Source organism: Electrona antarctica (genome assembly GCF_951216825.1).
Source record: "Electrona antarctica genome assembly, chromosome: 2".
In the NCBI taxonomy this organism is placed as follows: Eukaryota; Metazoa; Chordata; class Actinopteri; order Myctophiformes; family Myctophidae; genus Electrona; species Electrona antarctica.
The window spans coordinates 52967091-52975914 of NC_136807.1; the positions used below are offsets into that span (position 1 = coordinate 52967091).

At 39.5% G+C, this 8824-nt stretch overlaps 1 long non-coding RNA gene across 1 annotated transcript; it reads left to right on the plus strand.

Moving 5' to 3' along the window:
* Positions 1-2755: 2755 nt before the first annotated feature.
* On the plus strand, positions 2756-8087 carry LOC306917074. Its single transcript, XR_013789109.1, has 3 exons — positions 2756-2819; positions 3092-3200; positions 6625-8087. It is a non-coding gene; the product is annotated as an uncharacterized lncRNA (long non-coding RNA).
* The last annotated feature ends 737 nt before the right edge of the window (positions 8088-8824 follow it).

The following is an 8824-nucleotide window of genomic DNA, read 5'->3' on the forward strand; positions in this document are numbered from 1 at the left end:
CTTGTATACTGTTTAAATGACCTGCTCTTTTTTTGTGGTATTTCTTATTCAGTGGGTCTTTCAGATAAATTATTAAAACCGAAAAGTATGGCGGTGACTTTGTGTTGGAGTCTGTTAGACCCTATTTCCACCCATTGCATCAATCGGTAAGTCAGATAAGTTTCATGAACTAATGATTAACTAATACATTAGTTAAGCATTAGTTAATCATTATTTCATCACAATTCATGATTCATCATGAATCATCATTAGTTAACCACGATTTGTAGATTTATAGATCAATTTTTTCCCGCCCAAATCTATGCCCAGGATGAGTGCTCATAGGCGGGTAGGTCTCTCAGTCTCTCTGGAGGTCCTTCCTGGTTGTACCCATGGGTCATTTTACTCAATTCTTTGCCCACGATGAGTGCTCAAAGGTTGGTAGGGGTCTGTCCGGAGCTCTCCCTGGTGCTTTATGGATCATTTTTGGACTCTCCGATTTTGCCCAAATCTATACCCAGGATGAGTGCTCATAGACGGGTAGGGTTAGTGAGCAGACGCGGTCTCTCTGGAGGTAATTTTTCTCAATTCTATGCCCACGATGAGTGCTCAAAGGTGGGAGGGGTCTGTCCGGAGCTCTCCCTGGTGCTTTATGGATCATTTTTGGACTCCCCCATTTTGCCCAAATCTATACCCAGGATGAGTGCTCAAAGGTGGGTAGGGGTCCCTGGTGTTTTATGGATCATTTTTGGACTCCCCCATTTTGCCCAAATCTATACCCAGGATGAGTGCTCATAGACGGGTAGGGTTAGTGAGCAGACTCGGTCTCTCTGGAGGTAATTTTTCTCAATTCTATGCCCACGATGAGTGCTCAAAGGTGGGTAGGGGTCTGTCCGGAGCTCTCCCTGGTGCTTTATGGATCATTTTTGGACTCCCCCATTTTGCCCAAATCTATACCCAGGATGAGTGCTCATAGACGGGTAGGGTTAGTGAGCATACTCGGTCTCTCTGGAGGTAATTTTTCTCAATTATATGCCCACTATGAGTGCTCAAATGTATAATCTACACACTTTAACTGTCATTGTCTCCAAGTATCCCCCAATTTACACATTCTTGTATCGACATGGGTTGTTGACCAGTCATTATTTTAGTTGTCAACTTTTTGTTGGAGTCTGTAGAGCCTTTTTCTTCTGCCATTGTGTTGCATCACTCTATCTACATTAAATATTTCTGCTTCATTACATCTGACCCTACATGTTTTATTATTGTGATACTGTTATACTGTATTGCTTTTGTGGAACATGTCACACCAACATTATGCTGCAGATGGAAATAAACAAGTCACAAATGTGGAATAATCTTGAACAAATGAGGGTCCACAGTTAAATCAAACCAATTGTCTTGACGTTAAATATTTGAGACACATTAGACAAAGCATGCAAATGTATGTCCATACGGTTACTAGCCTACTTTTAAAATGACTACATTGCTATAGATTGTAAAATTGTGAATTTGGCATGTGAATATGAAAGAATGAAGAAGTGTAATGTCCAATATCATTTTTGTTTTATTTCATTCACATATGGCTAAACTTTTTTTATAATTTAAAATGACAATTATATTGCACAGCACAGTGAAGAACTTGATCAATAACTTTGGAAATTAACTGCTGACATCTCTGGGTTTGCGTTTTTCTGGCAAAGAAAAGCATATTGAAACTTGTGTCTATGAACAAACATAATCTATGATGATGGCCCATCATCATCTAGGTGTCTTTGGTTATGAGCCTTTCACATTGAAATGGAGCCTGACTGCAGTTAACTGGAGGAGAGCTGTGAGGAGGGTTTTCACCACTCCAAGACAAAGGGGAGGTGTTACTACTTTCAGGCTGCACTCTTCTTTAAAGTGATCTCAAAAGGTCACTTTGGAGTAGGTTAGTTACTGCTCAGTATCATGCAAGATAATACACCTTATAATCTTGTGAATTTGTTGGATATTTATTTTCACATAAAGTAATTATTTTAATTGGTAACAAGACTGTTTAAATGTCATTCCACCTACCCTGTGGGTTGTTCAGTGGTGGAATAAGTAAACCTTGTGAATCCACAGAAATACAATTAATTCAAGCAAAACATTCAATGTATTGATGGTGTGTAGGCTATAGGAGTTCAGTTTGTTCTTGACAATTCCAGTCAGTAAAATTACATACTATTTATTAGATCATAATACCACTTGTATAATGTTAGAGGTACAGTATAGGCATTGTTACTTTTGCTGCTTTATTGTATGTTTAGGTTTAATAAAGGATCCCCATTAGAGACACATGAATAAGCCTCTAGTCTTCCTGGTGTCATGAATAAAGCAAATACAATACAGATGTACATGTAACACAGGCTTGAAATCAGCAGCCTGTATTTAAAATAATTAATGGGATGAATAAATAAGTTCATTTTCAGTTGATTTAAAAGTGTTAGAAACAATCTAAAATGCTTTGAAATAACACGCATTTAAGTTATACAATTCTATCTAAAATGTTGCTCTGCAAGTCTGTTTAACATGTAAAACAAGCTATATACATGAAAGGAAAAAAGTTGCAAACATACAAACCAGGGTGTCTAGCCTATTTCAGCACAAGGTTAAAATTACCTGGCTCTGTGACTGCCACCCTAGTTGGTCAATCAGTGAGCCTGTAAGAGTTTATGTCCAGCCTACCAGTGATGCTACTTCCTGTCAGTACTTAAGCAGGAAAACTTCCCTTTCCTGTTCAATGCAACACATGGTGTTATGGTGCTATGCTGTAGTGAACAAACACAGAGAGAGAATCCTTTGCCATCTGCTTGGTAAGATTGCAGAATAATCTTCCAAACCAACATTCCACATTCTTAATGTTGTTGGACAGCTCCTGATCTGTATATTGTCTAATTTTAACTTTGTAGAGCAGTATTTGACTGAATGTTGCCAATCACCGACCAGCCAGGTGATTGCAGTCTGGAGGACAGTATGTTAGACTGTGATTGGTGGAGAGATGGTTATATTGTTCTCTTAGTCAATCATTCAAAGCTCTCTGGTATAAGAAGACTTGGTCTGTGTCATTTCTCCACAACTCCTCCAGGATAATTTCTGATCACATCTGAATGTGGACTGCAGACTTCAGGTGAAGATGGACTCTCTTGAACCCACCAGGGACATTTCTGCTGAACAGGAGGAACCCAAAGACCTTGGTATGTTACTCAACCTCCCTTTTCACTCCCACTGTTCTGTTTTTATTCCCTCAATATTCTTAATAGTAATTTTAGTGTTTATTATCAGTAACTTTGCTGTAGATCAACAACCAAATATTTGTAGTGTTACTTAAGGATTAAGTAATCACTTAATTCCTATATTTTAGGGTTATGGTTTTAAGTCCATTGTTAGTTAGCTACATGTCAGGGATTTGTTGCACAACAATGACTTTTAAGTCTACTTATCAACCTTTTTTTTATGATGTTTTCAATCCAGTGTCGCATCATCAGTCTGACTGCCCTGACCTACCATATGCATGTGGAAAGGAAGGAAAGTAGGCTTCCTAATGACACAAGCCGCCTTTGTATTTCTGTGTAGTGAAAACATTATTTTATCTTCGCTACAGACGAGAGGCTATCTTCTTTTGAGTCAACAGTTTAGGTGGCCATTTTGAATTTTGTCCATGACTCACTTCCAGTTTTTTTTCGGCACCCCTTCTTAGATGTCTTAGGATGATCCAAAGGTCATCTGTATCAAATGTCATGCTTTTATCCGCTGCATAACAATTTGGCTTTTTTTGTTTTGTTACGATAATACCCATGATTAACCTATACTCAAGGGTATAGTACATGGGAGGGGTGACACACAATGGTTTTAGCCTGCCCAATGGTGGCCTGCTCAAAGATGACCTGGGGGGTGATGGGACGTGTAGACATATATATCCATGATCTTCCCTTCCAAAACCAGCAAAACATTAAAGGACCATTCGGTGATTTGGAAAACCCCCGGTCCGCCCCGCTAACAAGATGTGCACATGCACACACTCTTCAGTGGGGGGACACACAACAGGCCAATAGGGCTGGGCGATATGACGATATAGGATATATATCGTATAGACGATAGAAAATGTCTATCGTGAAAAATGTTCTCTATCGTTTATATCGTTGTGTCGCAAAACAAGCGGTACGGCAGTATTTTACGTCACAGCGCCCAGCCACGCTGTGCTGTTATTTCATAACAAACATGAAGGGAGATGATGGCTGACGAGATTCAGAGCGGAGTAACACTAAAGTAACCGGCCATTCACTGTTATAAATGCAGGTTTCATGTTGGGTCAAATTGATAAACTGCGTGAGCCACGCATCAGACGCATGTTTTACACAGTTGAACAATTGAGCTTGTCCGTCGGGTGCAAACTTCTTCTACTTCTTTCCTCTTACCCGTCTTGTTTTATTGTTCCAAATAAATTATTCCATTTGAAAAGTCCTTAATTCAGCAACAGCTTCCAAAAACAACAACAACACAAGACGCTAACTTAAGTTGTGATCATCAAAAAAAAGGAAAATAAAAACATCCACTCCCATACCCACAGCTGGGCATTGGAGAGTTGACGACGCGGTCGTTGTCTCTCACTCTATCGCCTGTAGTCAATTAAACATCGTTAAGCTTCCCAACGTCTTTAAAAAACTACACTACAGTGACTACAACAGAACATTTTGATTCCCTATACAGAGCTTAAAATGAACTGAAACAACTGTGTGGCAGTGAGTGACATGAGGTATTTTTTTTCCCATAAGACAATTTAATGCAGACACAGGCCTGTACTTCTGTGTCTGAATGGGAAAGTATTTTCTTTATTTTTGCTTTTTAATTGTCATAATAATAATAATAATAATAATTATTATTATATATTTTTTTTGCATTATTTTTGTACTTGCTTTAGGCCTGTCTGTGCATGGGCAGGGCATCAGTATTATATTCATATAATTAGACTGGATATTGTGATTTTACATCATCATCATCAAGTTTGATATTGGCACAAGTGTTCTTTTCCTGTTTTTTGAGTGGTGCAACCACTATAGACGGTTATGTGTGTGTCCCTGTGTCCCTGTATCCGAGCACGGAAATAACATAAGTACAGTACAGTACAGTACAGTACAGTACAGTACAGTACAGTACAGCACGGTACAGCCCAAGTACAGTACAGTAAAGTACTCGGCCTGAACAAAAATCTATTTTTTAGATAAAAAAAAATCGGGATCGTAAAAAATATGCTATATCGTGAGTATATCGTTATCGTGATAAAACAAATTCTATATCGTGATATGAGATTTTGTCATATCGCCCAGCCCTACAGGCCAACAGCATGCACACCAAGGCCCGCCCCCACTCGATCATGGGAGGCCCCTCTCATCCTGATTGGATGAAGGCTGGGCCCTCTAGCCAAAAACGAAACCTAAGGTTTTTTGACCCCAGGCGTCCTTGGGGACAGGGAGGAACTCCTTATATGGTCAGCACACTCTATAGTAGGGAGGATTATTAAAATAAAAGAAAAGAAAAGTGATATTTGAATTAAGTGAAATCACTGAATATAGGTATCTTTAATAAATGGTGATAATGATTTTTTTGTCTTTCTTTTTTTTTGCAATGATACATAATTATGTCGAACCGACTAGGCGGGTATACTGTACATATTCAGGTCTAATTCCTCATTGGGGCTCGAGCCCCGCCGCCCCCACAGAGTCTAGGTCACTGTGTAGTGTACAGACAGATCCAACCATTTGATTACTGTACCAACCTGAGACAGTGTTCAATTTCCACCACAAAGTCTATTGGTAAACTGGAATGGTCACAGCCGATAACAAATATCTTAGATAATGGTTTAGAGAAGTCATCTGAAAACTCACCTCTACAGACTCCACCTTAGCCCGCAGGACTTGCCCTAGCCTCGACGACCTTGCAGGCGTATGCAAAGGTTAACTTATGCGATTTAGATAGGCATGTAGACATAGCATTCTGTAGTGTAGACTTATAGTTTCATTGTACAGATATTCTACTGTTAGATGGTTTTAGCTTACTTATGATCCTTGATGACTATTTCTATGCATTTGGTGTATAGAGCGTCGCAGTCCCGCCCCCTACCAGGGCCCAGGAAATGATTCCCCGTTCATTTTCCTCAGACTTTTCAAAAAGTATTTATTTAAAGACCTTTGAAGCCTCGTACAAAGCCAACTCGAGTTGTGACAAATCATGACAACAAGCAAAAAAAATTGGGCCGAACAAAGAATTAAAAAGAAGGAAAAAAACGGCAGGTTACAACACTTTTTTGTTGTTTTTCTTCTTTGTAATTATTGGTTTGGTCCAAAATATTGTGTTTATTGTCATGATTTGTCACGACTCGAGTTGGATTTGTCTGCGGCGTAACCGTCTTTATATAAATACTTTTTGTCTATGTGAAAAATGCATTGGGAATCATTTCCTGGGCCTGGCGTCGTCATGAAAGGGGGCGGGACTGCGACGCTCTATTACATTGTGGTGTTCTTGCTTACATAGTCACATCAACTTTCACACATATGAAACAGGAAATAAATAAATAAATACAATTTTAATATTTCATGGTTGCTTTCATTGTCTTTTCCCTAGACTCCCTACACCTCCCTGTGTTTTCTCTAGAAGTCCTGCACGTCCCTGTGTGTAAAGAGGAGGTTTCCTCTGAAGAGGAGAGGAGCTCCAGTCTGGTCCAGGAGGAACCAGAGCCTCCACACATTAAAGAGGAGCAGGAGGAGCTACTTCAAAGACCAGAAAAGGTTGATAGGCCAATGCTGACATTACTAGCAGTGAAAAGTGAAGATGATGATGTTCAGAACAGCGACACAGAGCCTGTAGCCAGCACCTCAACTCAACACATAAAAACACAAGCTGATGTAGAGGACTGTGGAACATCACAACCAGCTGGTGATGACCAGCTCCTCTCTTCACACTGTTCTGAATCTGACATCACTGAAGACAGTGATGAGTGGCAGCCCAGTGTAGATCAGTCACCTTTAAACACACTGAAGTCACGCAAGACACAACATGTGGAAGGACAGAGATTGTATTTGAGCAACAAGATGTCTCGGGACCTGAAACCATCGAAAGAAACTAATTCCATGCAGAGTCACACAGGGAAGAAAGGTTTTAGTTGTACAGTCTGTGACAAACTGTTTAATCAAAAGGGTGATCTAAAAAGACACATGCAAACTCATAAAGGGGAAAAGCCATTCACTTGTGAAACTTGTGCCCAAGGCTTTAGTCGTTTGAGTTCTCTGAAAAGACACATGATGACTCATACAGGGGAAAAGCCGTTCACTTGTACAGTTTGTAACAAAGGCTTTCATGACAACATTGGTCTAAAAAGACACATGAGAACGCATACAGGAGAATATCCATTCACTTGCAGAGTTTGTAGCAAAGGCTTTTGTGACAGCACTAATCTAAAATGTCACATGAGAACTCATACAGGGGAAAAGCCATTCACTTGTACAGTTTGTAGCAAAGGCTTTTGTTCAAACTATAATCTAAAAGGACACATGATGACCCATACAGGGGAAAAGCCATTCACTTGTACAGTTTGTAACAAAGGCTTTCGTTTCAGATGTAATCTAAGAGGACACATGAAGATTCATACAGGGGAAAAGCCATTCGCTTGCACAGTTTGTAACAAAGGCTTTCGTTTCAGCAGTGATCTAAGAAGACACATGAGGACTCATACAGGGGAAAAGCCATTCACTTGTACAGTTTGTAACAAAGGCTTTCGTTTCAGCGGTGATCTAAGAAGACACATGAGGACTCATACAGCGGGGGGAAACTTTTAGCTGCAGTAGCTGCAGTTTGTGACAAACGTTTTAGTCTGAATGCACATAGATTGAGCGAGAGAAGCTGTTAGTTAAACAGAAACAAATCATTTTTTTCAAAGCAGCATCTGAGATGACAAATTATATCGGCCCCTTTTATGATTAATGAATGTATGAATGAATGTACTTTATTGTATAATTATCTATAAGAATTATTATGTTACAAGATTCGTTTTTAAAATAAAATAAAGTCTGTTTGACCTGTAAATACTTGATCGGAGTCGGCAGATTGTGTGGCCCTGCAGGTCTTTTCCTAATGGGACTGATGGAGGTTAGCTATTGGGACGTAAGTCGGAGTCGGGACTTGATCACCCCGGCTTGGTCACCTGAGTGAGGGGTATGATGTTCGCGAAACCCGAAACCCCGATGACCTTGGGATACATCACTGAAGATACGTCCTAAAGGATGCGTATAAATTATAAAAGGCTTTATATAAACCATTATGATTGTTATAATGCATTTGTATGTATTGGTTCTGTCAGGAGGCAAAGTAAGGCTTTCACACTGATGGAATGAGCTGTCATTACTCAGTTGTGGAAAGTAACTAAGTACATTTACTTACAGTAAGTACTGTACTTAGGAACAATTTTGAGGCATTTGTACTTTACTTGAGTATTTCCCATTTCCAATACTTTACTTCTAGGCTACTCCACTACATCTTAGAGCCAGAATTTGTAGGACTTTTACTCCACCACATGCATTTGAAAACTTTAGTTATACTATAAGATTCTAATTTTGATTAGAAAGCATACATTAAATACTTCGACCCTATATACATTTCGGACATTTTGAAAATGGCAGCTTGTAGATTGCGATGTGACGCATTGTGAGCTTGTAGATTGGCTATTTTCAAAAGATTTATTTTTATTTTGATGTATGATGATGACTTCACTTCACACAAGTGTGATTTTTATCTTTGAGGGGGCGCTTCTGCAGGGCTGGTTCTAGCC